This window comes from Pinus tabuliformis, chromosome 5_1, assembly GCF_031772625.1.
Source record: "Pinus tabuliformis cultivar Carrire ecotype Pingquan chromosome 5_1, CPIR1, whole genome shotgun sequence".
NCBI lineage: Eukaryota > Viridiplantae > Streptophyta > Pinopsida > Pinales > Pinaceae > Pinus > Pinus tabuliformis.
Window position 1 is genome coordinate 786,838,077 of NC_142305.1, and position 24,745 is coordinate 786,862,821.

Consider the following 24,745-nt stretch of genomic DNA (forward strand, 5'->3'; position numbering starts at 1 on the left):
AATATTAAATAATTAAAGTAAAAAAAGAAAAATAAAACATTAAAGAAGCCCTTGAAAATTACAAAAATAGGAAGAATTCTAAAGCATAAATTGTTATAATAAAATTAATATATATATATATATATATAATCAAAAAAAATTACAATATGATTAAGAGAATTTCAAGTTAGGAACAAAATATAATATAATAAAGTATTTAATAAATTACAAATAAATTTTAGTATATATAAATTAAAATAATAAAAATTAAAATAAAGTTTCAATAACAAAAATTGAAAATCAAATACTTGAAAAATCAAATAATTATTGATAAAAAGATGAAGGATAAACAAATATAAAAAGAAAACACCAAACCTAAGAATAAAAGAATATTATTCAACAACAACTAATCTTCTAACCATCATCCTATTAAAAATTATATTATTTAAAAATTAATAATTTTCTAACCATTATCTTATTAAAAATTATATTATTTAAAATTAATAAATTTTTATCTTAATAAAATATAAAATATGTAATATTAATAAAGTACAAAAAAAACCTATACATATAAGGATTTTTGGAAAAAAAAAGATAAGAACTGTCTAGTCCTTTTGGAAAAGAAGACCAGAACTGCAACCAATTGTTCCAGCCATTACATCTATATATATAATCGTAAATGTAATAATTGTATTTTATAAAAACTTTATATTAAATCCAAATTAATTTAGAAAAAAAAACAACTGAGTTGGTATGGAAATCACAGAGGCATGATTAAGACAAATAAAGTTGAGATTTTGGCTATATAAGGGGAGACAACTGTTTCTGGCATTTTGCTGTGTTGTCTAATAGGGGAAGCCGTCGACTCTGCTGTCAGTTTGGAGAGCCGGTAGGCACTGCGTGCATGTTTTGCGTGCAGAGAGTCGGCGCCCTCTGCAACGGTCGGTCAAACCCGGCAGTGAAACTTTGAACACCATGAAAACAGGCTAGATTGCGAGGATTCAGCTTAGTCTCCGAAAGAAATTCTCACTGAAACTTCGAGAAACCTGCGAAAATCGGTCCGCATTTCAGCGATTTATCGCAGTATTTTCTGAGCTTTTGATCTTGAAGAAAGAATGGCCAGTTGTGACGAGCAGAGCGAGCCGCTCCTGACGAAGGATGTTAAGTACTATGAGAATTGTCCGGGCTGCAAGGTGGAGGAACGCAAGGAAAAGCAAAAGGCGTGTCCTTTAAAGGAATTGATCCTTCTCGCATTACTCGTGCTTTGCAATGGTATTCCGCAGAACTTCCTTTGAATTTATTTAATTTAACTGTCATGTCTTCAATCTTTATGCTCTTTGTGCACTGGCCTTGAGTTCAATAAAATGTTAAGATTCACACCAAGATTTGGTAGCTTACTTTTTGCGCGATGAAGTTTACTGTCTGCTCCCGTGCCTCTGTTTCCTGATTCTGCATATATAATGCTTTCTCAAATGCTCCAGTCTTCTCTATCATGCAATACTCTAGCCGTTCGCGTCGGATTAATTGTGAACTTTAAATCTCATTGGAATTTAGCCTAAACCGTACCAAAACTAAACTCCAAAATCGAAGGCAGGAACCATACCGAAATAAACCTCAATAAGATAACAGCCTGAATCTTGCATTGAACCAAAACGAAGTTCAAATTTCGTTTTGGTTCAATGCAAGATCTTTCTCATTCATCTATTCCCCATGAAAAATTGGCCCTCAGATAATTTGGTATTGAACCAAAATAAACTTAAATGACATTTAGAATATTTAAGAGATACATGGTTGGATATCTGCCTTCGTTTTGGTTCAATGCAAGATCTTTCTCATTCATCTATTCCCCATGAACAAGTGGCCTCAGATAATTTGGTATTGAACCAAAATAAACTTAAATGAAGTTTAGAATATTTAAGAGATATATGGTTGGATATCTGCCTTTACTTTGGTGTTGACTGGTTGTAATAAGATGTGTAATCAAATGTCTGTGTATAAAGGATGGAAAAGGCATGATTGATTACATTCTATTGAGATCTTAAAGTAGTAGTTTATTGTATTTGTTATAAGTTTTGAAGTTTGTTTGGATAATTGTTTAAAATTAGTAAAGATCTGTTGAATTTTCAAATTTTGAATTGTGAATTTTCCACAATTTAGATTAAAATATCTCATTTTTTTTCTCAAAGAATTCCAATCAAACTAAAAATAGTTAGAAAAGTCTATTCTTAAATATAACAATATTTATCATGTGTACCAGCCTAAAATTTAACAATATTTATTATTAGTAGTACTATATTGTAATATTCCTTTTTTGGATATGGTCAAAATGGATGAAACTTACCTATGGTATTTTCCCATGGTAACTGGCCTTTGTATTTTCCTTCTTTTTTAGATGGAAATAATAAAATAAAGTTTCTAGAGAATCCATCAAGCCTATAAAAGGGAATAGGAGCTAGGCATTGGATCATTCAGGTTTTATCTATCTTGTTGTGTTATTCTTGAGATATTTATCATGTGTACCATCCTAAAATTTAACAATATTTATTATTAGTAGTACTATATTGTAATATTCCTTTTTTGGATATGGTCAAAATGGATGAAACTTATCTATGGTATTTTCCCATGGTAACTGGCCTTTGTATTTTCCTTTGTTTTTAGATGGAAATAATAAAATAAAGCTTCTAGAGAATCCATCAAGCCTATAAAAGGAATAGGAGCTAGGCATTGGATCATTCAGGTTTTATCTATCTTCTTGTGTTATTCTTGAGAACTTGACCTCTTTTTTTGATAAACAGCTGTGCATGACATTGCAAAGGCTTATGGCCATGTACCACTTACCGTTATTAATATAAATAAAAGTTACATTTCTAGATCCTGTTGTGGTCAGTGTTTTGATTGCAATTATTTTTAATTAAAACACCTAAATGTATCAGATTGATTGATTATTTTATTGTTCAGAATATTACAATGGTATCAAAACTATGCATAATGCAGCCCTGAAAGTTATATGCTCAAAACTTCGATGAGATTTACTCTCACCCTAGCCCGCATTTCCAGTATTAGGCATCACCGTAGTTGGTCTAATTTTTCTGTTGATTGAAAAGATAGTTGTCTGCCTTGGTTCGAAGGTTATCATTTTTATTGCAGAAGGAAGGGGCCGTGAAAATAGAAGGCGAGCATTATTGTAAAGGAAGACGGGCCAAGAGGCCATGAAAAAAAAAAAAGCGTTAGATTTGGGTGTGTTATGCAGAATCTAATAATTGCGAGGCCAAGATCTAATCGAAACCTAGAAGGTTGATCCATTTTTAGCGGGTCACTAACGGTACTGAGACCGCTCGAATCAACCCTGGTTGCGCATTATTGTAATGTTGCGGGGTTGTTTATTGCAGGAAACAAGAACAGTGGGTTGAAGGTTGTAAAGCCTTACTCGTCAGAGTGTTGATCTTCACGATAGAAGGGTGATCGGAAAGGGCCGAGCGACAATCTGGTTATTGCTTGAAGCCGTCAGCCTTCTCGCAGTATTTGTCACCTGCATGCCGTCCCTCAGTATGCAAAATCGAATTGGCTGAATAAAATCAGCGAAATCATCACTGTCCACTGACAACTAATTTGTGGACAGACAACTAATTGGTGGAAGGGTGTGGCATCATAGCGGCTTTGATCATCATTGTGGAGACTAGAGATTGATGCCGAAAGTCTCTTTCCATTTCGCTTGATAGAAGAATGTTGTTAAAGATCGAATCTGGGGAGTAAGTGGCATCCAAGGTGTAGATCGATCCTATTAGTGATCGATCTATTTAAGATTGAGCCATTACTCAGATCCATTTATAAAAGAATTTATACTCTGCATCCAGGTCCGCATTCTTGTCAGGATAAAGACATACCGTGCGTCCTATCATCAGCCTACTGAGAGCTCATTACAAGGGTGATTCTTAGAGCACCGCTAATAGGCAGAGGCGTATTGCTCCCTTGAGTAAAGGACAATGACTCCTATACGCGTTAATGAGGCAGCGGTGGTGGTGAAAGTCATTGCTATAGCTGTGGAATCAGAGCATACTTTTCATCAGACTGAACCCTTGAAAGAGGTTGAATTAATCATCCAAGGGGCCGAGTTTCTATCCGGTCGAGTCTATTCCTTTGCGGAGCTGTGAGAAAGAACTTCAAATTAATTAAAGTCTGGGGCTGTGTAACTATTTTCAAAGTCGTTATCTTCAAAGCCGAGAAGGGCATGCTTCACATTTTTGGATGGTATCGGAGCACGACGGCGGAGGTTCAACGATGAGGCATCGCATTCATGATCACCACAGTCAGTGACGCGACGGGAATTTGTCCCGCTCAGTTCTGTTTTCTGAAATTATTTTAAGAATTTTAGAAATCCGAAATCAAAACTGAGGGTAAGTCAAACTACAATATCCAATCTATGAGACAACGCCAAAATAAGGGTGTGCTACCTGGGTAAAGGAATATGTTTAGTTGGTGTTTGAAGTATCTTGAGTTGTAATCTTTTTCCTATTTAATTTGGTTATTGTGGTTTTATATATATATATATATAAAAGAGGAGAGAAAGAAAGATAGAGAGAGAAAAGAGTGTATTTTTGGCATATTATCGTGTTTTTTGGGGATTGATTTCTTCCACACCATTGGTTGTCGTAGGTATTCAATTTACCTATAGAGGTTAAAGATTGAAGCTCAATATAAATCGATTTCATAAACGGTGTTGAGGAGTGAGAAGGAACGCTGAGCCATAATGTCATCACTTTACTTTTGGAAATGTTCAAGAATCAACATGGTAATATATCAGCTGGCTCTCTAGGCTACGATACTTTTGCGGATAAAAAATGGCAACAACTTACAAATCAGAAGCAAGAGTAGAACAATAGGCCTTTCTCTCGGAAGATCCATGTTATCCTTCAACGGTCAAAGGATATCCGGAAGGAAGATGTCAAAAGAAAGTGTCTCTTTGAACTTGGATCCAAAATGCAGAAAGTCAAAAGATGTCCTCCTACTGTTAGACCAATTATACATAGCTTTATGTCTCACAGAGCAATCAGACTGGAAAGGGTCAAGTTGGGCGTGCACTGTTCACAGTCACCGCTTGTCTCAGTAAAATCTTAGCCTTAACAGCGCCGCTATTGCCCTACAATGATGACATCATGAGGAGGATTTTTCAAGTAATGGTAGGAGCCCTCCAAGGATTGGACAATATCACCCATCTTACTTTTTTCGTAGATGCAAAATTTTAGAATGCATGGCAAAATCTAGATTTGTTATACTTATGTTGGATCTAGAATGTGATGACTTAATCCTTCAGATGCTCCAATGCTTTTGCACCTGCATTACAACATCTCATCCAAAATTTGTCAAAACAGACATGCAAAAGATCATGTCCCTAATCTTAGGAGAAGATAGGGCCATCTACAAACAATTGAGGTCCAAATTGTTGGCCATTTGGAGGAAGGAGCTAATTGTATCACCTGTTGCCTATGAACTAGTTGAGGGGTTGGTCAAACAGAACATCAAACTACTTAAAATGAAGTTGACCAAGGAGGAACTAACAAGGATTTGTGGAGATAGCAAGAATGAACTAAGGAGGAAAAGCCTATGCTTTGTATGCAAGGGATCTTGGGCACTTAACCATTCATGTCCATGTGATCGGAAGGAGGCAACAAGGACAGAACCAGAGGTAATTCCTTCAGACCATGAGGATTCATTTGAAGGATCCGAGCAGTCAAGTACAAATGGTGAGCAGCAGCACAATGCTATTCAGAAAGATGTGCATGACAAGCCGAGGATAATCAGTCAGCTTGACAAAGTACATGGGGAAAGGAAGGAGGTAATTCTTCCTAACAATATGGTAGACTCTTGTAGAACTGAGTCCATAGATCTCTAGGAGGACATCCATGAAGAGCATGAGAAATCAAGTGTAAATAAGAGTCCACCGGTGCATCCATGTCTGACAACCAAAGAGGATAGACAACAAATTGTCCCCACAAATGAAGAAGGCCAGGAAAAAGACATTCAAGGAGACTTAAATGAGGAGTCAGTGATGGTAAGCCAGTATGATGAGCATGATCATAATGAGCAGCATGAAAAATATAGTATGCAAGATGAACCATTTTTGGAGAGTCGGTCAAAGGTTCAAGCTGGAGCTATGATAGTTGAGCAACCAGTGTAGAAAGATACAAAAGAATTCAACAGGGCACCAGAATTGCCAATAAAGGAATTTCGGGAAAGGATCATGCATTTCAAGACATATCTTATGATGTTGATGCAGAGACTCTGGACAGTTCGAGACATTGTCTTATAGGAGAATAGAAAAATTAAGGAGCTCATAGGGATATGTGCAAAATCAATGACCAAGTTGTCTAATGTTGAGGAATGACTCAAGTCCTTCACAAGGCAACAAGAGGAGTATAGTTGGGAGTTACAGAGCAACCCGCCACAGGAGTACATAGATGAGGCTTGCAACACTACCATTCCACCTTTATACACTGGGAAGAGCAGGGCAGAGTTTTCCAAATGCATCATGTTAGGTGACCGAATGGAGCAGCATGAGTTGAGCATCAAGCAGCATCAACATAGTAGATTTGTAGGTATTCATCCTTCCCAAGGCATGGATTGGCGAGAGATTATGAGTTGGTACTCTATTGATGGGTTGATTCCTAGGAGGATACTCACAACCAAGGACATATTGCAGCTTGGGCCCTTTGGCACGAGCAACGATGGAGGGCAGAGATGGTACCATAACCCACAGGTCCCAAGACTTAGGTGGCATTGGGATCCAAGAGAATCCATTGGGGGTAGGATTGGTCAGAGAATTGTTTGGGATCCAGGTATCGAAGGATCCATTCAGGATCATTTAGCATGGAGGTATGGAATAGCACACCGGGTTGTATGGGATCCTAGTATCAATGCTTTTGTTGTGGATAGCAGTGAATTGCTTGAGGGCAAGCAATCTTTGGGCGGGAGGATTTGTAATATTCCTTTTTTGGATATGGTCAAAATAGATGAAACCCACCCATGGTATTGACTGTGCTATTTTCCGATGGTAACTATTGTGCTATTTTCCCATGGTAACTGCCCCTACTATTTTCCTTAGTTTTTCGAGGGAAATAATAAAATAAAGTTTCTAGAGAATCCATCAAGCCTATAAAAGGGGATAGGAGCTAGGCATTGGATCATTCGGGTTTTATCTATCTTGTTGTGTTCTTCTTGATAACTTAGCGTGGCCAATTTTCTAGAGAATCCATCAAGCCTATAAAAGGGGATAGGAGCTAGGCATTGGATCATTCGGGTTTTATCTATCTTGTTGTGTTCTTCTTGATAACTTAGCGTGGCCAATTCAGTTTGCAGTTTGATCCCAGGGATGAAAACCCAGTGGGTGTTATTTTGTCTGGTGGATTCATCCAGGGCCTACGATTGTGCATCAGTACATTTTTCTTCTCTTTTTGATACGCAGTCATGCATGTCGATTTATTGTATGGGCATGTACCACTTACATTTATTAATATAAATAAAGGCTACATTTCTAGATCCCGTTGTGTTCAGTGTTTTGATTGCAATTATTTTTTATTAAAACACCAAAATGTGCCAGATTAGTTGATTATTTCGTTGTTCGAATATTACATATACAAATAATTTTAACCAAGCTATTTAAAATAAAATAAAAAAACTTTTTAACTTTTCTACCCGACTTGAATGTTCAGTGAATAGATCTACAGGTATCCCCACATAAATGCATTTTACCCTCTCGAGGTAAAAAAAAAATATCAGTCCAATATTTACAATAATAACATAGGTCACTGTGAAGATCCAAAAGTTTAACTTTCACGCATGATTTAAGCACTGAATGGAGTGAAAATTTAATATCAGTCCAATATTTACAATAATAACATAGGTCACTCTGAAGATCCAAAAGTTTAACTTTCACGCATGATTTAAGCACTGAATGGAGTGAAAAATTAATATCAGTCCAATATTTACAATAATAACATAGGTCACTGTGAAGATCCAAAAGTTTAACTTTCACACATGATTTAAGCACTGAATGGAGTGAAAAATTATGTGCGGAGCGTTTTGTAGATGTGACATTACAGTATACAGTTCTATGGATTGAGTGACACTACGATTTCATATACGATTTAATGGATTGAGAAATACAACTTTGTATGCAGTTTTATGTATTGAGTTTTTACTTGCACAATGCTCAGGTTTAGCGTTATACCCGCATGTAATAGTTTTTCACAAGATTGTGTTTTACACAACTACACAAATCCATGCCAATGCAACTGTCACATCTTTATAAACTATATATTGGATGAAGGTAGCTCCATTCCCTCAGAACCTACTAAGAAATCCGTTTGCTAAGAAGCTAAAACAGGAAACATTCAGAGATCATTAATCAATCAGCTCAAGGAACTTGTAAAATCTGGATCTGGAATGTTAAAAAAAATATATATATATATCCACTCCCCTCATTCATGTGAGTATATTTGATCTTCCCCAACAAGCTTCCGAAGAAATATAATAACTCTGTCGTAAAATAAATGATTTTCTTTAATACGGAAATCATGACCGCACCCTAACTTAAAAAACAAAATATATTTAAGGAAAAGTGACAAAAACACAGAACACTATAGAAATCTAAATATGAGTAATAAAGAAAAAGGAAAATGGTTATGCAACAAGAAAACTGAGGGAAAAAAAGGCATATATATATATATATATATATCCGTGGACTTCTGTTCAATTTTCTAACATATTCATGCTACATTTTTTGGAAAAAAAATCCTGGTTTACACAAACACAGATGGTGTAAAATTACAGTTTTTAATTTAAATTGGATGCCATTTTCAGACGTCGTAATCCTGTTTTGAGATTTCTGCTATCACCTCGTTTCAACTAGTTTGGTGTCGGATAAGAGCTATTTATAAAGCTTTGCTTATTTAGTTGAAATTGATCCCAAATTAAGTTGAAATTATGTCAGATAAAATTCCACCTTATATTGGGGACTTAAATTCTGGTTAAATGTGTCCAAATCTGACAATAGTTTGTTGAAATGATATGTTTGATTTGAAATCTCTGAATTCAGTACTTTGACGGCAGGTAAGTTACTTTATCGCACACTCATATCAGATGCTACAAAGGTTATTAGATCTAGAATATTACAGTCATAGCTTAATTGCTAAGGTTTTTTTTCCTATTTTCTTGTTAAATTTGTCTCAAATCTGACCAGAATTCTTTGGAATCTTGGATTGATTTGAAATCTCTGAATTCAGTAATTTGAGGGCACTACACCTTAAGGCAGAATGATATTAGAGCTACAGATGTTATTAGATCTAGAATATTACATAGTCATAGTAGTTTAATTAGATGAATGATATTAGAGCTACAGATGTTATTAGATCTAGAATATTACATAGTTATAGAATATTACATAGTTATAGTAGTTTAATTGTTGAGGTTTGTTTAAGTCATATTTTCTGATTAAATTTATCTAAATTTGACAAAAATTTGTAGAAATCATAAATTTCATTTAAAAACTCTATACAATCTAAATGTTTCTAGAATGTGCAGATTATTGAATCCATTTATACATTCAAATATATATATATATATATATATTATCAAAATTTGTTTTTCAAATTTTACGGAAAGAAAAACAATCCAAAACATAAAAGAGTGAGAAAAATCCAATAACCTCAATGCACTCTATCAGCATTTAACATTCTACCACTAAATACTTACACCCCTTAGTAACTTAAACCGGCAAGGAGGTGTCAAAACCATCAAATTTGATGAGTAGGTATGTTTTGATATTCCAACCCTGAGCCTAACCATCTCCCCTAGTACCTAATGCCCGACCACTCGACTCAATGTGGTCGACGGGGCCGCACAGAGATCTTTGTGGTTATTCCAAGTAGGGATGAAATTTGACCTGTATATTGCCTAGGTGATTTGCCTATCAATTATAGTTAAATGATTTTAAAACTATCAAAATATTTTCTTGAAACTGTAAAGACGAGTTGGGAGGTGTGAAAACCGTCAAATTTGATGAGTGGATCTATTTTGAAATTCCAACCATGCTTCCAAGTTCCCCTCTTGTTTTCGCTTTGACAATTCAAATGCTTAGAGGCTCGATTAAGTCCTCGGGGGTGCATTCACATGGAGCTTTGTGCACTCACACCTCTATTCTCCTCCAGTACTTGCCACTGCAAACATACAACTTTAGGGATCAAGTAATGTTCTAGGGGCAAGATAATGTTTAGAGCCAATAATAAGCTTGAGATATGAGTCACAAAAATAGATGGTTCAACATCAACCACCAAATTGTAGTCAAGAGTTTAATGAGTAATTTACTTTTTGATTCTTTGGGAAGGTTTATTTATTTTCGTTGATTTTGTTTAAAATTTAGTTAAAATTCCCCGATGGTGTGATAGCTCATAGGTCCTCGAGGACTATGGTTGGGGTGGGGGTTTTTCACCCCACGAGTTCTCTCAACAACTAGCGATTTATTATGAAGAATTTGGGCCGCATGCACGTCTGTGGGAAGAACAAAGCCATCACAAGCTGGACTTTAATGGTTATCAGACGAGTCATGTCACACATTGGAATTTTATTCCTATGAGGCTAATGGAGGCATGCCCAACGATGACAAATAGATCAGCGTAAAAAGGCAAGAATAATGCTTGGCAGGTTGTATAATTGGGCATTGAGGGAGGAGCATAAGCACAAGAGCAAGACTCTCTGCCTTAGCCTGGCAGTGGAAGGTGGAATTCATCGAAGAATTAGCCTGCAAATCTATCAAGAGCAAGAACCCCAATGCGAGGTTACCTGGAAAATAAGACTTAAGGTATATAGTAGGAGACATCTCGAGAAGCTGAAAGTTTATAAGTTTGAAGTAGCCTTGTTGGATTTGGTTGTATCACTGTTGTGGGCCATCCACACCAGGTACAAAGTTTCAAGCCTGGTTCTCAAATTCTCGCTGATTAATTGTGTGTTTTCAGTCTTTAGTTTTCTAGTGTATGTTGAAGAGGAGGGGTTGTCTAGCAAGGCGCATCGTAGTTTGTATTTTTCGTTGAAATGTTTGAAGTTTGGAAGCCTAGCAGTTGATTGGTTGGGGGTGAATCATTACCTTGGGTGCTTGTGTGTTGCATGTGCTCTGGCTTGTGATTGTGCATGGATTTGGAACTCTTGACGAAAGGGAAAGATTAGTGGGACAGTTATTTATGTTACCACGATAGTTTTGTAATACCTTGCATTCTAGACTGAGCTCCATTTGAATCTCTTGGGGAGGTTGAAGGGCCTCACCTTTTTTGGGTTTGGGCTAGGTAGCGATGAAATGAATGTTTCCCTGCATGATTTGGTGGTAGCTGGAGGTAGCGTTTGAGGAAAGTGGTTTCTATTTTGGCGGTCTTCGAAGTCTACGGCCCCAAGGGTGATGGAGGGGCTCCCAGAGATGTCTCGGTGGGCTTGTTGGGGCAATGGAGGTGAATCCTTCCTCGGTCAAGAATCTTAGAAGGAACTATTGAAGATGCACCCTCAGAGAGGCTACGCACGTCATGGATTGGAGGAGAGGGGTTTTCAAGCAAGACCGCTGCATAATGAGCAAAGTTAGGGAGAAATTGTGGACCTGCCTTTTTCTCAGCCTTTTTCCTCTGGGATGAATGCTCCCTGTCCGCAGATATTGTGAATGTCATTGGGAATATGAGTACTCTTTGGACCTACTAAACAAGGCTCGACAAGATGATCATAATGATATTTTAGATTTCATGAATTACATTCAACGAAATCTATCGGAGATGATAGATTGGTCAATCTATGGAGAAGGCAGTGACAACATAAAAACCAAGTTGGTTCACATGGAGGGGCATATTCATTGTGACTTCAATCCCCCACCATCCCCTGGCTTAGGCCTCAATCACATTGTTATGGTAAATTTGAAAGATGTTTGACGATTGTTGGTTGTTTTTGGTCTTACTAGTCTTTTGGCGCTTTTTGCCTGTTAGTTTATGTAAACCTATGTCTTTTTAGAGTTTTTCCTTGTATCTCAGTGTGCATCTATTGGCCAATAAATCTAGTGAGAGTGAGGTCAATGGGTTTTTGAGAAATGCAGTTGGAAAATGTAATCTTCTGAATTAATAGCAAACATAGATTCGCAAAAAAAATAAAAAATAAAACTGAGTAATAATTTTAAGTCGTGGATGGTATATAATTTAAATGTTTCAAAAAAAAATCAAGATGTTAAATTCATTTTTACAATTAAAAATATAATTGCATTGAGAGGAGCTCTCTAGCCCAATATGAAAGAGATGTTGTATTGTCATGCCTTGTAAACATTTTGAATCAATCATATTATATATATATATATATTTCATCTCAAGAGATTTGATCCATTTGGGGCCTCTTAGATCTGAAGTTAAGATGGATATAACATGGCTTAAAGTTGTAGTCTAATTGTGTTATGTTTTGAAATTTTTTTGGACATCTTTTTCGAATTTACCCAAAAATCAGGTTGGGATTTGTTGGAATCACAAGTTAAAATTATAAACTCTGCATAATCCATGTATTCCAGGACTTTTTCAAGGCGTTGAATCTATTTATGCATTGAAAAATATATTTTAATAAAAAAAATAACAATATAACCAAAAATTGTTTCACTAAATTCCAGCTAAAAATTCTAAAACTTATAATAATTAAACAATACCCAATTTAAATTATAAAACATTACAACACCACCCACAAAAATATCATCAAAATTTAATAAAAAAATTAATTTAATTTTAGAAAACAAAACATCACTCAACAAAATTATTACTATTATTTTTAAATATATACGCATTACATTAATTCATTCATTTAATCAACCTGAATACATTTGGCTCTTAATCCGTTCATTTAATCAACATCAATACATTTATACACATTACATTAATTCATTCATTTAATCAACCTGAATACATTTGGCTCTTAATCCGTTCATTTAATCAACATCAATACATTTTGCTCTGTTCCACTTAACTTTTTAAAGCTAGCAACCACAATACATTTTGCTCGTGCCTACCTAACTTTTTAAACCTAGCAACCACATTCATAGCACCGCCTAAGCCATCCCTCGAGATGCGTGCAATATGTTTCAAACATGTCAATGACTTTAAAAATACTAGCAAGTTCTTCCGAACTGATATTTCTTTACTTGGGGCCGTTTGCTGTGATAATATCGACTGTCGCTTACTTTCGATAAATTATTTCGGAGTTAAAATCAACCCCATGGCTTCTTGGTGCAATAGGGTAAGGAAATGTTTATGCTTATAAATTGGACGGATTGAGGTTTTTTTGGTTGGTAATCGGGAAAACCATCTTTAAAAATTAAATCATTAAAATATATATAAAAAAATATTTTTAACAAAATAGTTGATAAAGATTATTTGATTTTTTTTTGAAATTTTATTATTAAGAGCAACTTTTTATTTAAGTGGTTGCTTACTTACTGATGGAAAGGTGTCATTGTAGCATTTGGTTATGCCTGGAGTAAGATGACTAATAGAAAATTACGCAAGTAAATAGTTAAATGACCACATAATTTATAGGGCAAATTGTGAAGATAAAATAGATCAATTAATACTACTCAAAGGACAACTTCAAAGAGCTAGACAAAATAATTGACCAAGTAGAGATTGGCGAGGGGAGGCTGGAGCCACTCCTGAATTTCCAAACGATGATTACAAATCTCGCTAGCTTACCCATGTCCAATGCTTCTCTTTTCGATAAAAGGACCGTCGTAGCAAAGGCCATGTCTATTCAAGTAGGCACCCTTAATATGAAGGACCTGAAGGTTGTTTTGAAGGATTTTGATTACAGTAATTGCAGGAATGTTTGTGGGGTTCTGGTCTAATATCCTAGAACCGAAGGTGAGGTATGGGATTACTTTGATTTCTTCAAGAATGCACATGTCAATCGTGTTAAGATTGTCATGGGCACATCTATTGGCTTTGATGATATCAAAATCTCAAGGGGAGTTCAGAGCAGATATGTGGCACGTAGGTGCCATGCAGCAAAACAATGTTGATGTGGCAAGGGTTAATGGTCAAATTAAAATGCCCATATCATGAGATCCAAACATTAGTTTTTGAAAAAAGCTTTATATCACCAAAAAGTTATCAATGAGTCCAACGAAATGACAATGCCTATTGTAAGTTTTTAGAAGTTTGAAAAATGACGAAAATTTTAAGACCCCATTTCCATAATAAGACATTGGAGGTTGAGTCATTGATAGAAACACCTCCTACTACCCTTCTCACCAGCCTGCATTTGTTGATCCTTCACCCAACTACAATTGCCCTCCACTGGCTGACCAATTCCGTTGGAATTTGATTACCACTCTTTGATTTTGTGCATCTTAACCTCCAAGCAGACGTTGACCTGTAGCGACCTCCCATTTTTTGTTCAAGTGTCCATTGGTCGAATCACATGGAGAACCAAATCCAACTATTATATGACCAAGAGGAGCAGGGGATATGTTTTCTCAAAGGGAAAGAATTCTAGCAGCAACACCAAATCCAATCCTAGCTCCCTTCTTTCAATGAAGATAAATCAAAGGACTACAACTTTTCTTAGTGGCAACATAAGGCAACAACTAACATTGGCTTAAGAAAATTGTCTAATACACTTATAGGGATATCAAAAGTTTTAGTAGAGAATCATATGACTCATCGCTAAACCTCAAAATCGGTGCACACTCCTCTTTCCATTCCTGGGTGCAATGTGACAACCATTCCTAGAATATGACAGAGCCATGTGTCATATTTTGATTGGAGGGAGGCGGATGAAAATAACGCTCTACCCAACCCAACCCCGCAAAGAGACACCTTCAGTATAATTATTAAATATTTTTAATGAAATCAATTTCAATTTTTATGAAATATTATGATGAAAAGTTGAACATTTTAATGTTGTGTCACACTATTTTGATTTAAATTTTGAATGATATCAATTCCAAAATCATGTGCACATATGTATTTGTCCTAAAAGTTTGAATGACAAAGTTTGAGATGCCAATTATAAGTATGTGTCTATTTCAAATAACATATTTAATAATCTAAATAAGCATGAATGACATGCTTTTGAAATACGTTATATTCTAATGTTTTTATAAAAGATGTATTATAAATTAATCCTTAACCTACACACAATAAAAATAGCAAAGAAGCGTATGTCTCCTCACATGTCTTGAGCACCTTGATATTCACTATGACTGAGATTAACACTTTTTTTTTACTGCAAATATCCATCATTGTTGTCTATAACATATAATTGTGTCGAATAATCACATTGTTCATGTTGGAAACACTGAGAGGGGGGTGAATCAATATTTCAATTTCTTTTACAATTGGTTAGTTAATCATTCAAAGCATTCAGATAATCATCACATCAAACTAGAACAGAAGCCAACAAAGAGACAATACACAAGATTTGGCTTTAACAAGGCACTATATTATGTACACTGTACATACAACATTTACTAGGAAAACCTCGAAGAAAGTGCAAGACTCCCTAAGGTTTTCCAGCACACTGGAAGGAAGCAAATGCTCCCTGAAGGATGGGCTCTCGTACCAAGGATAATGGCTCCAGTACAATCAGATAGTAGTTTTGTTGCTGCAACCACTACTTCTACAATTCTAACTCACCATTATTGTTATTGCTCCATCTAACTATTATTGTCACAATTGTCCACTGTTGCTGCCACTGATTCTCCACATGTTTCCTTTGCTAATGTACTTGCTAACTGCTTCCCATGTTTGTTGTCAACAAAGTCAATGTCATATCTCCAAAGCTCACACAAGGTCAGACCCAGCTGCACAACGTGGTCATTCTTCTTGCAAGCGTTTAGGTAATTTTGCTTGCAATGTTATCTACAAACAAATTGTCCACTAGTTGCCTCAGCTCCCACTACTGCAATACAATATACAATTGTTGTCCAGAGAAAGTCTATTACTCAAGAACACCTTTGTCGTATATCAAGAGCACTGCCTTAAAGTCACATCAACAAATTGTGTTGATGCATAATAGGTTTACTACCAAGTGTTGAATCTCTATTTTGTATCAAGGTTAATGTTGTTGTAGGGTCACAATGTCATAAATACTATCATGTATTACATTATCTCAATTAATCTGAATCCTGGTTGTTGTTGTCATATCATGCATCAAGCTATTCACAGTTACCCTCTTTGTAAACCTTAGGTCACATTCTTGTTTACCCAGTTTATTATCAGTGCTCAACATCAGAATGTCACTACTTTTGCTTCTTTGTCAAACCCTAGGCTATCCAGTATATCCAATCCGCTCCCAAGCTATCAATTTACAAAGCCACCAAGATGACAAGACATAATAGGAAGCATTGAATCTAAGAATTTTGGTTGCGTCGACAACTAGAAACACAATTTAAACTTTGTCTTCTTTTATTAGCTCACAACTTATTTTCAATCAAATGTTTGTAATAGAACTTTTGAAACCTGATCCACATTCTCTCAGCTACCGGAATTAACCAAAATATTTTACTCCTGTGATGTTAGTAAAATTGTATGTGAAAGAGTATGACAAACCACATGTTCATATTTTAAAGAAGAGGAAACATAATGACAACCATTAAATCAAAAAACACACACAAATTGATAACGAAGTTCACCCAGTGTGGGTTACATCTTCAGGCCCGGTATCAAGAGTGGGGAGGTCGCTTCATTAAATGTTGCAAGATGATGTTGATGTACATGGAATCTTCTTTGTCATTACAAGGATAAACTCTCTCAACAAGAGTGGCATGTTTCTCCACGAGACATTCTCCTATAAAAACTCTCACTCAATGAGCCCTCCTTTAGCATGACAAGATGTCAAATTCTCACATGAAGTGGAATACAAGTATCCTCCAACATAATAGCAAACAAGGATCTCAACATCAAAAACATCATCTCAACAAATCAAAAGAAAGACATGGCATCATTGCATCATATACCTCCACTTCCGGGGACGGACTGAAAATGCACAGCTTTGTTGAAGAAATGGACTGCACTGTTGAATTCGTGGCGCGAAATTGTGTCGAATGGTTGTAAACTCGACCCCTTTCTGACACTATCAAAATCTAGACTCTCGAGAATCTCAAAGATTCCTCAAAGATTCTTTCTCATTGGTTGACTATAATTTTGTTGCTCAGATGATAAATGTGACTTCACCACTACGCTCCTGGCGAGAAATTGAGTAAAATGAGTATAAAGTCAGCCTGGTTCTGAAACTGTCAAAATTCGACCCTTAAGGAATATTTTAGATTCCACAAAGATTCCTCTCCACGAGTTGACTGAAGATCCGCTACTCAGATCAGAAAACTAATCATACTATCAGACTCCTAGCGAAATTCTGGTTCGTTTGAGTATAAAGTTGACATGATTTCGTCACTATGAAAATTTGGCCCCAAGGGAATATTTTAGATTCCTCATGATTCCACAAAGATTCCTTTCTGCAAGTGGACTAAAGATGTGCCCCTCAAATGAGAAAACATATTACACCATTAGATTCCTTGCAGAAAACTAAGAAAAATGAATCTACCTCTATCAAAACTCAACCTCCCAGGGAATCTAAAGATTCCTCCCTTGCATCAGAGAAAATACGTAACATCAAAATTCCATCTCGGCTCTGGGTTTTGGCATGTTCAAGTTTCTGTGGCTCCCCATTGGCTCTTGTCTATGTTCTGCGTCTCCCTCAGTCGAATGAAAATTCATGGTTTATAAAAACTTTGTGGACAAAGAATACAAAGCTTGATGAGCTATCCTCTTGGTTGTCGCTCTGGTGTTCAAGACACGAGCGGTTGGGTATGTCCAAGGGTCAAACCCATTGGCCATACCATTTTGGCATAGGTTGGTTATAAAACCCATCATTTGGTTGGATGTGGTTTGAAACAACTCGTGTATTGTAACAATTCTCGCCTTCGTTTGACAGTTATTTTTTTATATATAGCCATTTCTCATATATATTAATCCTCCTATGGTATAGACCACATATATATATATATATATGTATGGTTCTATCACTAACCATCTATGGTATATGTATATAACCAAATTTTCAACCAATCACCACGAATTACTTATAATGTATTTGGATTTTATATGGTTACGTTAAACATTTATATATAATTTTGTTTTTGTTTGAAGTTTATTTTAATATTATTTCTTTGTTTTATATGGTTATTTAATAACCATTTATAATAACCTTTTTTTAATTATTTTATTTTGTGGTTATTATTTTAATATTTTGTTTTGTCTTTTGTGTAGGGTTATGAGAACAATACTACAATGCCATGTGTTATTGGCTAATTAACCAGCCAACTGCCATGTTGTTAGCCTCTCTTACAAAACAATAATAAATCCAAATATAAATAAATAAATTAATTAAATATTCCAAATTAAGAATTTGTGCCTAACTCTTGGGTTGTTACTCTAAGATAGGAGTTAGTTCCAAAGGTCAAACCCATTGGCCATACCACTTTGGCATAGGTTAATTATAAAACCCATTGTTTGGTTGGATGTGGTTTGAAACAACCCGTGTATTGTAACAATTCTCGCCTTCGTTTGACTATCATTTTTTTATATATAGCCATTTCTCATATATTAATCCTCCTATAGCCATTTCTCATATATATTAATCCTCCCTTGGAATTTGTTGTAACCATGGTCATTTAATATAGTTTGAATAGACCACATATATATATGTATGGTTCTACCACTAACCATCTATGCTATATGTATATAACCAAATTTTCAACCAATCACCACGAATTATCTCATATATATTAATCCTCCCTTGGAATTTGTTGTAACCGTGATCATTTAATATAATTTGAATAGACCACATATATATATATATATGGTTCTACCACTGACCATCTATGGTATATGTATATAAACAAATTTTCAACCAATCACCACGAATAACTTATAATGTATTTGGATTTTATATGGTTACGATAAACATATTTATATAATTTTGGTTTTGTTTGATGTTTATTTTAATATTTTTTTTTTTTTTTTTATATGGTTATTAAATAACCATTTATAATAACTTTTTTTTAATTATTTTATTTTGTGGTTATTATTTTAATATTTTGTTTTGTCTTTTGTGTAGGGTTATGAGAACATTACTATAATGCTATGTGTTATTGGCTAATTAATTAGTCAACTGCCATGTTGTTAGCCTCTCTCACAAAACAATAATAAATCCAAAAATAAATAAATAAATTAAATTTTCCAAGTTAAGAATTTGTGCCTCACTCTTGGGTTGTTCCTCTAAGATAGGAGTTAGTTTAGGTAACTCCTATATTGGTGTGTGGGATGAGAAATTATCTCAACCAAAAGTGTCTAAGATAGCATGCACTATCTTGAGAACACTATTTCTCATCTATTTATTTGTAACACTATATTCAATTATTTTTAATGAAAATAAAATGAGAGAGAATCCTTGAGGAAGCATGAGACTTCAGCGTTTTCCGCCATTATTTGGTGTCTGGTTTTTTATGTGTGCTTTATATATTTGTCTGAGTTAATTTCTTTTTCAATATGTGGTATCAGAACCACCAAAATTCAGATCAGTTTATTTTTTTATTGCTTGAGGATTGGTCCAGATTCACCATCATTGGGCAATTGCATGAGTAGTTGTGTGCGTCGAAGAAGCTTGGATCATAGCACAAATGGAACAAGGTCAACAATTGAACTTCTTCTCGAATTGTTTTATTGAATTGCTTTAAATATGTGTTTAATGTTTTAAAGCCGCGAGATGGTGAATTTTTCTCTCTTTTTGGCCCGTTCGAGATTTATGATAGTTAAAGATTTGCTGCTTGGGTTTTATAGTGTTTTTCTAGTGAGTTGTGGCTTCAATTATCGATGAATAACACCTAACGAATTATACGCTTCAACAACCTCAACAATAATTCATTTCAACTCAGTCGCTTTCTGTTCACTAAAATGTCCTCTCTCAATAATCCGATCAAAACGTTCACCCCCAGCACATAGTTCCATACAATGTGCACATGCAAGCCTGTGCTATTGAGTTTTAACCTGCAGATCCATTTGACGCATTTTTTTTTCATACCCACCATCAGTACGCGATTTTCCATTATAGAAGCAACATGCTAACAACTATGCAAGTAGATGTTATGGTTCCGAAGTAGATATCAATGCAGTGACAGGGTTTCTCAGAGCACAAGATACAATTTTCTTGACAACATTTATTCTTTGTCCAAGAATTGTTTGAAGGTTTGGTCATGAAATTTTATGGCAAAAGGGACATGGCTGTAGATATGAAAATGACCAGGATTATAAAGAACACAAAGATTCAGACAAGGGAAACCTCTAAAATATTTAACATTGTTTCAGCTCCGAGTTTAGAAAGAACTTGAGGGCAAGTTGTTTCAAGGGTCGGAGTGAACTGTCAGCATGTCAATTACCGAATTTTGGATGCCCAAATTCTGCGGTTGGGAGATAAGAAAATCATTGTGTCGCCTGAAATACGGTCCAAGAAATTGATTTCCTCATCGCCACCACTGAATTTGTCTGGCAATGAAATTCGAAGGCTGGCAGACTGTTGTGCAATAAATTTCACTACCCTTATTTAAATTCCACATTGAATTCCGTTCCTTGTATGTGATATATAGCTTTGTGCATTTGATTGAAAATGAAAGCAAAGACTGGATGGATCCGCTAGAGACCAAGGCTACAGATTCTGGTTTCTTGTGATTGAAGGTGAAAATCATGACAACATGAATATTTCAGTTGAATGATCCCTGCGTGGCTCTTCACATTGCTGCGTTGAAGGAGTTTCTGCCACATGATCATCAAGAAGAAATTGGAGGAGTGAAAGGTGTGATTTTCCCATTGATATTAATTATTCCAACCAAAAATCATTGATTCGAATCTGCAAGGCTCTACTTTGTTCAGAGATAAGTTTGAGCTTATGTTGTGCCTGCAAGTATTTTCTTTGCACATGCAAATATTTCCATATGCTTTTTCCACTCATTCTTTTTAAGAATAAGAATAAGGCTCAGGTGGATAATTTCAAGAAAGTGAAAAAGTAACTTCATAAAATGAGTCATGTGGATTTTTATGAAAGGTATATGGGTGTCTTCACATGCATAACTTTTTTTGGAATATTTTATTATTCCATTACAACAGTACGAACCGTATGGTGTATGTTTGAACACAAAGTTTGAAGTGATGTTTTCACTTTTTTATAAAGTGATATTGAAGTAAAGCTTTTGGAGGAATAAGAATGGCATGTAATAATGAGGATATGTTTTAATATTTTGGAATGATAAAGGTTTTTTAAAGTAAGAAGAGATTTTGTATTTGGAGTGATAAGTGGATTTTTTTTGAAAGAATTTTTTTTTTAATCCAAAGTAATATTTTACTTTGAAAGAGATTTTGAGAGTGAGTGAGTGCAGGTAGTTTTTTGAATACTTTCTTTCAAAAAGTTCTAGAACTCTGATTCCATGAAGATGTTGTGAAGCTGAGTGATTATGTACTCCAAAGTTTAATAAAGATATCATTTTTTGTGGTGATTGTGTCCTAGATCCACCCGAAATTGAATAAAGGGATCTTAGGTACACGAAGAGTGTGTTGATGATGGTGCATGCTTCATGTTGTTGCTTTTTGATTTGTGTCTAGTTTTGACACATAAATGATCTCATTTAACACACGTAACGTTCAATGCAAGCAAGCACAACACTTCTAACAAAATAGCTGCAAGGAAGGATAATTAAGCTCAACACATGCATTTGCGTCACTACAACAAATACTCAAAGTTTTCAACATTGACATTTTACCTCAACAAACAAATTCACTCAATACAATCAAGTTCATGAATCTGCAAACTCCAGCATTTCAAAGCAAAGTCTACATCACTACAATCAAGTTAATGAATCTGTAAACTTCAACGTTTCAGAGCGCAATCTACATCAACATTATTGAACTTGTAATCAAACTCAAATTACATTGAATTGTAAGGGTTCATTCTCGGTTGAAACCGACACCCAAGTCTTGAATTGAGTCAACTTGAATTCATTGTAGTGAGTCATTAAATAATTAAGTGTTTTTTGGGTGCATTTTCGACAGTGTTCGACACCCTTCCTTTAAGTAGAATCAAGTGAATGCACGAATTTTAACTCTAAAGCAAACAAGCAACAAGTTCACATCTCCTGCAAGCGAGCGTGAGTATTCATTCAAGCAATTTGCGTCAAAACAGAACAAAGTTTAAACCTTCAAGCGAGCCAGAGTGAAGTTCATTGCAGCAACCATCAAAGCAACCAAACAAGTTCAACTCTAACACCAATCAAGCAAGTTGAGATCGACATCAAGCGAGTGTGGCTATTCCTTCAAGTGAGCATGAAGTCATCAAGTAAGGCAAGTGAGCATTCACGCAAACACGATTGTCATCAAGCGAGCGTGAATTCCAGAGTTTAAGCAAGAAAGTTCGACAACTCTAGCAAGTGTTCCCAGCAAGTGCAATAAGCAACAAATCAAGCGAGCGTGCCATTCAAGTCCCATAGCAAGTGAACCTGTCATGCAAGTAACAAAATCAAGTGAAACAGTTCAAAGCACGACATCTACGACAAGAGAGCTTGATTTCAAGTAAGCAAGTTCAGATGGCGCAACATATTCAGTTGTTAAACATTCTTCACAGTTTGATCATCTTTAGTGATGAAGACATGGTGCACATCAGCAAAGAAACTCTTGCTGATCTTTCACGACATCTACGACAAACACATGAAACCATTGAGTTTCTTCAACTCGAGTCGCAACTTCAAAGGAATGTGCAAGAAAAGAGTGATACTTTCAAGTCTTTGAACCATCCAGATGATAAGTCATTCATCCCAACAACTTCAAGTGTCGAAGTTGTTCCAGTTCAAATTTCTTCCAAACCTATCATCAAACCCTGGGAAGAAATTCAAAATAACAAGAATCGACGAGGCTTAGGATATGTCACTGATGACACCAACTTACATATCCCAGATTATTCCAATAAAATTAAGTTCTTCAGTGCAAGATTTCTTGCACAACACACCTCAGCAGGTTCTGAGAAAGTTGTAGACAAACAGAATTACACGCAACCTGAATTTGATGTCCAACCGAAATGTTCTCATTGTCAAAGAATTGGTCATATGGAAAATCAGTGTTTTGATCTCCATCCTTGTCACCATTGTGGCAAGCAGAATCATTCCTCAGAAAAATGTCGCAACCAACAAAAATTAGCCAGATTGAAGATACATTATGAATGGATCGATCCTTGGGAATGGTCATCCATAGTCAAAAGATTGTCTCAGTTCTCCAACCGACTACAATCACACATAGTGCAGCCAACAGTGAAACGATGATGGTACTCTCGTGCAGTTGAATGGGGGAGTACAACGGTGACAATCTCCTACACCTAAAGGGGGGGAGTTTAGAATTCAGATATAATTTGAAGAAGATTGTCTCTCCTTTCAGCTGACAAAGGGGGGAAAATGTCAATGAAATTGACAAGTCTTTGTGACACTGAAAGTCTCGACAACATCAATGAAGCAGTCAGTGGGCATCTTCATCAGCCAGTGGGCATTTTTCATCGACAATGAGCATCAAAAAATTTGCTAGTGGGCAACCAACAACAAAGCAGCACTGAGCAGCTTTCATCATAGCAAACGCAACATTGAGTTGTTTTTCGACATCATCAGCCAGTGGGCAATCATCATCAACAAATACGCCAGTGGGCGTTCATTAAATAGTGTTAGTGGACACCGGATGTTGTTTTCAAGCAAAGGATAGTTTGATCCTTTTGCAACTTGGCACGTGATGGAGTTGTCAAGCGACATTCAGAGATGAATCAGGCATGCAGTTGATTCATGTTCTCTTCAGATTTGAGTTTTTTCTGGCATCCAGTTTTGGCGGTTTTTTCAAGCAATGTTTTTGAGGATCAACACGAGAAATTGGAAGATGGTTCCCCGTTCTTATTTTGGATTTATCATTGAGGGGGGTAATGTTAGCCTCTCTCACAAAACAATAATAAATCCCAAAATAAAAAATAAATTAAATATTCCAAGTTAAGAATTTGTGCCTAACTCTTGGGTTGTTCCTCTAAGATAGGAGTTAGTTTAGGTAACTCCTATATTGGTGTGTGTCTGGTGAGAAATTATCTCAACCAAAAGTGTCTAAGATAGCACACACTATCTTGAGAACACTGTCTCTCATCTATTTATTTGTAACACTATATTCAATTATTTTTAATGAAAATGAAATGAGAGAGAATACCTGAGGAAGCATGAGGCTTCAACCTTTTCTGCCATTATTTGGTGTCTGGTTTTTTATGTGTGCTTTATATATTTGTCTGAGTTAATTTCTTTTTCAATACATGTATGCTTGATGGGTTCCATTTTCCTGTTTAACTTTGCAAGCTTTTGACAATGATAAGTTGATCATAGGAACTCAAATTTGAGTGTCGTTTGCGCCACCATAAAGATTCTGCCGATCTCTATGCCTTGACCCTTGTTTCATTGTAATTCATCAACTTTTATTTTTGAATTTTTCCTAAGCCCTTTGGGATATTTGAGTGTCTCTAGAGCCACCTAGATCATTCATCCTCACTGAGGAGCTTTTGGTCCTCTAAAAGCATGAACATAATGTGCAACTACTGTGTTACATTTTTTGCATAACAATTATCTCGACAGGTCACACTTTCTTCTCCTTCACCCTTATTC

General features: G+C 35.7%; 1 long non-coding RNA gene across 1 annotated transcript in view; it reads left to right on the top strand.

The window, feature by feature from the left end:
- Positions 1 to 827: 827 nt before the first annotated feature.
- The window catches only part of LOC149167290 (uncharacterized), a 35,760-nt gene continuing 11,842 nt past the window's right edge, over positions 828 to 24,745 (top strand). The window contains exon 1 of the long non-coding RNA XR_016260913.1: positions 828 to 1,251. This is a non-coding gene — a long non-coding RNA (uncharacterized LOC149167290). The remainder of the gene's footprint in view (positions 1,252 to 24,745) is intronic.